The sequence below is a fragment of the Poecilia mexicana genome, unplaced genomic scaffold, assembly GCF_051168715.1.
Source record: "Poecilia mexicana isolate PSO_F unplaced genomic scaffold, ASM5116871v1 scaffold_21, whole genome shotgun sequence".
In the NCBI taxonomy this organism is placed as follows: domain Eukaryota; kingdom Metazoa; phylum Chordata; class Actinopteri; order Cyprinodontiformes; family Poeciliidae; genus Poecilia; species Poecilia mexicana.
In genome coordinates, this window is record NW_028263390.1 from 6,326,616 (window position 1) to 6,331,461 (window position 4,846).

The following is a 4,846-nucleotide window of genomic DNA, read 5'->3' on the forward strand; positions in this document are numbered from 1 at the left end:
ATTCAACCAAGGCAAATTACATTTCTTATAACTTTGTTTCAAAAACAACTTTCTTTTTGTTTCTCATCCTTCCATAATAGCCACTCGAGTGTTATCATGGGTGTCTGGGTTGAATCCAAAGATTGACCGATACACTGAGAGACGTTCAGCATTTGGGATACGTTTTATATTCTAACATTTCTGGAAACTTCTTCGCAATTCACCCTCTGACCTGGTATTTGTGGTGCTATTTATTCTCCAGTGTTCTCTAACAAACCTTTAAGGTCTTCACAAAACAGCTGAAACTGTGCTGAGATTACAATATGCACTGGTGGACTGTATTATTACCAATTTCACTGTAATTGTGGGGTATCAAAGTAAAGGGGACTAAATATGAATGCAAGCAACACAGTTACATGCCTATCTGTGTTGGTGTATCACATAAAAATCCAGGTGAAATACACTAAAGTTTGCAGAAATATACAAAACATGAACAAGTTCAAGGGGTACGAATACATTTTTGAAAGGCTCTCCATGTATGAAAATGCAAATGTTATGACTTAAAAAGAAATAATGAAGGAACTTATTCCTTGAATCAGATTGTTATCCTCTCAAAGTTTCAGCAGTAGCATGTTCAGAAAGATTAAGCTAATATTAAGTAACCTTTACGCAGAAGTAGTGGTGTCATGAAACAAGAGAAAGCAGCTTTATGTGCATTATATTGTCAGTGGGCTATTTGAGATTATGTGCAAGAAAGAAGGAAGGCTTTAATGTCTAAATCATCAAATGTTGTCAAAGAGGTGCATCTCATTACACTCCCCAAGGAAGAGATGGCCTTGGCCCAGAAGAAGAGCAAAAATAGGTGATGTTGTTTCTTATCCACACTTTGTGTGTACCTTGAGGCCTCCGCATCACCTTGCCAAATCTGAATACATTTAATGAAGAAAAAAAAACAGGAGAAGGAACTTAGAGTTGTAATTTTAGTCACATCAGCTAATAGGGTATCCACCGCTGCCTCATCAAATGTAATAACTGTGAAGGGAGTGGAAATGCTGAGCCCATCACCTCCAATTTAACTCCCACGTGAAATACAGAGAGTTGCTGGGCTGCATGTGCAACAGCCCACAAAGAAATATTCAGACTCCCAAGTCCTGCAAGATCTGCATTAAATATTTCAAATGCAGAGCTGCTCTGGCTTGATAAAAATTATGCTGATTTGGGAAGGCATCAGTGCAAACAATGCAGATTTTTTTTTTCAGTTTATTTTTTTTTTCCATTTATAAATGAAGAGTGGTTGTGGCACAGATCACATTAGGTGAATGGCAATGCAGTTATGGAGATTACGTCTAATTCCAGAAGCTTCTATTGAGATTTATGATGTAGCAAAAATACTTTGAGGTCTAAGCCACATTATGGTTAAGAATATATGCAAAACAAAAAAAAGATAGAATAATGAGATTTTTTCTCTCTTTCTCTTGGAAGCTGGAATAAAAACACAAACCTTGTATTAGGTCAGTTCTATATTTGAAAGAAACCCCTTTTGAATTTTTCACAAAGACCTTAATCAATATTTATTGCTTGACACAGAAAACAACGAAGCCAGCCCTCTTACCTTCCGTGCAGTATCGACCTACATATCCAGTTTTGGAGCAGTCACAGTAGACTTCTCCATCTGCCAGCGAGCAGATCCCGCCGTTCTCGCAGGGGTTCTCCGTGCAAAGGCCCATCATCTCCAGACGAACCTTCTGGCTATTGACCAACGAGGGCAACTTACTCCCGTAACTGAGGTTGGTGATAATCCCTTTGAACGGCGGAAGCTCGCGGACCGAGGGCAGGGTGATGGCGGCCGTGCGGATATCCCTCGGAAGCCCCCCGAGAAAGAGGTCACTGACGATCTTCATGAACTGCCGCTGGGGGCGCACCTCGCCCGTCTTGCTCTGACCATCCACGGCCAAGCCGGTCCACAGGTTCTCCCTGTTGATGGCGGCGAAGTGCCAGCGGCTGTCGTTGACCGGCTTGTCCGAGGTGATGGTGGTCTCGGCGCAGTCGATGCTGACGTGGAGCTGGAGCTTGCCCTCGGACAGGGCGAGCAGCAGGAAGTCGCAGTATCCGCCATCGTCGAAGTAGAGCAGCAGGCCGTCCGATTGCGAGGTCTTGAACTGAAATGTCAGGTCACCCCTGGAGCTGGCATCCCAGCGCACGTAGCGAGCCCACTGGCCTTGAGAACCGGTAAACTCCAAGCCTGTGCTCAGGCTCAGCAGGGTACTTAGTAGCAGACAAAAAGGCCCAGGAAGGCTGTTGGGATTCATCGTAGAAAAACCAAAGGGTGTCGAAAAGAAGGGTTGGAATTTGGGGATAGATCCTCAAAGTGATGGAACCATTTGGTTACGGTTTAGCTCCAGCGTTTACCTGCTGACTCTTATATTCCACATAGGTTACTTAAAGTTTCTTTGCTTTAAGGTCTAATGTTGATAACAGATTGAATCTTGATCTTGTCCAGCCAAGTCTAAGTTGGGATATATGTATAAAAAATGGTGAAAGTGCGATGATGATGTCGGTGATTCAGAGCTGCGTCTGATGATCTAGGGTTGGGCCTTTGAACCGACTTCCTGGTTTGAAGCATGTAACAATCGGTGTTGGCCCAGTTTCACGCCCCATGATTTGGTAGTCAGCTTTAAAAACAACTTGGACAGACCTGGTGGGGGGAAAAAAATAGCGTATGAATACATTTCTTTGAGCAGAACTCTATCATCTTGCAACAGACTATTCCCAGATGAATGGATGTCTGATTTATGCAACACATAGATCATTTGTAATGCATACTAGGAGTTTTGATTCAGCTCTAAAGTACATAGTCATAATAAAAGTCGCATTTAGCGGAATTGAAGCAAAAATCATCCCTTTGGGCTAGACAGACAAGATACTTCAAACCCCATCCAATGCAAATCTGACGTTTTGATCCCTACAAGCAACTAAACACCCACTAATAACACCCATAAAGATCTCATGAGCTTTTCTTGCAAGGTGCCATGTCTTCCAAATGGTCTCTTCAACTGAAGATCATCTCGGCGGTTTCAGCTTGAGCCGAGATCCGATTTCTCGATTAACTTATCCATGAGTGATGCAAACAAACAAATTAATCTCGGAGACCGCTGCTGTTGACTTCCTGACCGCTGGAAAGCCCACTGAGCCGAACATTCGTTCACCTTCGAATGTTAGGCTGCTATCTGCAAGGGGCTGCTGGGATTCTGATTAGTATGACTAATTATCCACCGCCACTCTTTCTCTCTCCATTTCTCCAATTTGCATGCCTTTGAGGGATTACAGCCGCAAACACAGATCCAGAAAGATGTAAGGATGGATCGGGGTGGGTGGGGGGATATTTCATGTTTGAATCCCACTTGTTCTCTTGGTAAATAGATATCTAAATGGTTTCTATCACCGAGGAAGACTGTCAAAGCATATCAACTAGGAAACCATCTTCGCTTGCTGCAGCTCCTCTTATACACTTTTGTTTAATTTTGCTCACCAGAGCTACAAATGATGTACAAGGTGAAACCTTATATGTGTGTGTACTCTTCCAGCCCTTTGCCCTTGCAATTGTTTTGGCAGTGGGCTGCCAACCAGACAAATGCATTGTCCAATCATGACAGCAGCACAGAACCAGGAAACACAATAGGCCCTTTAACCACCTGCCCTGAATAGTTAATCTTGCTGCAGCAGGCGAGCTATTGAATTCAGGTAACCGATACCTATGTTAATGCACCGCATGTGTGCTCGCATGTGTGTGTCCTAGTGCAGCTCTGTCTCTGACAACACCGGGTTGCCTAAATGGATGATTATCTTTGTCTTAAAAAGAGATTTGATGAGAGGTTAAAAGGTTCTGCTTGGAAAAATAACCATCAACACTGCCGTGTGAGTCCGGCCCAGTATAAGGACAAGGCCTGGATGGAGTACATGGGTATGGGATGGGAGGGTTAGGTGCTAGGTCTCTTGAATAGGCAAAGTCGTATGATATCTGAGATGGCAGTTTGGTATACCAACAAGCCAAGCCTCTATTCAATCAACATGACTCAATGTGTGTAATACCTGACTGGGTTATCAGATATCCCTGAACGCCATCGATTTACGGAGAACGCCTACATTGCCATTGTGTGGTATTTGTCTTCTTTTAACTTGAGCACGGAAGATTTGCTTGTGAAGATTTGCCCTCCCTAAAATTATTCATATTTTGTCACATTATATAAACAAACTTTAATATTTGAATTCTACATTTGAAACCCCAGTAGTTTGATTTTTGAAATTGTAAAAATAAACTCTAGAAATATCTGATACAAATTTGTATTTAGCCCCTTTAGTCAATGTATAGAACCACATTTTGTTGCAACTTTGGCAGTAAATCTTTTGGAGTTGAATCTGTCAACTGTCCAGAGCATGAAGCTGCCATTTCCATGTTTCATCATGGTGGAAGCTGTGGTCCTGTGGATTTCTTTCACCTTTAGGCAAGGGTAGTTCTATTTGAACTGAGTACAAGAAAAATGTGGAGTTTAGCGACTGTCTTTCCATTACAAATGAGAGAAAAACGTTGATAACATTAAAAATACACAATTTTGCAATTGTAGTGTAAATATTCATGCAAATGTGAATAAGTTAGTATTTAAAAAACATCACATGCCATCATCCTCTAATCACTTCCTGTCATCATCCTCTTCCTCTTTTCTGCCAGTAGTAACATCTGGTTGTTGATCATGTGACTCGTGATGGAAAAAAAAGTATTTCCCATTGAAGTTTTGTGTGAAATACCCAAATGTTGGTATAGCCAAAAAAGCACCTCATTCCAGGGCAAGAACTTTTTCATGAAAAACTT

General features: G+C 42.0%; 1 pseudogene; it reads right to left on the reverse strand.

Annotated features, from left to right (window-relative positions):
• Nucleotides 1-1,042: 1,042 nt before the first annotated feature.
• Nucleotides 1,043-2,641, reverse strand: LOC106916225 (neurexin-3b pseudogene; annotated as a pseudogene).
• Between the last annotated feature and the right edge of the window lie 2,205 nt (nucleotides 2,642-4,846).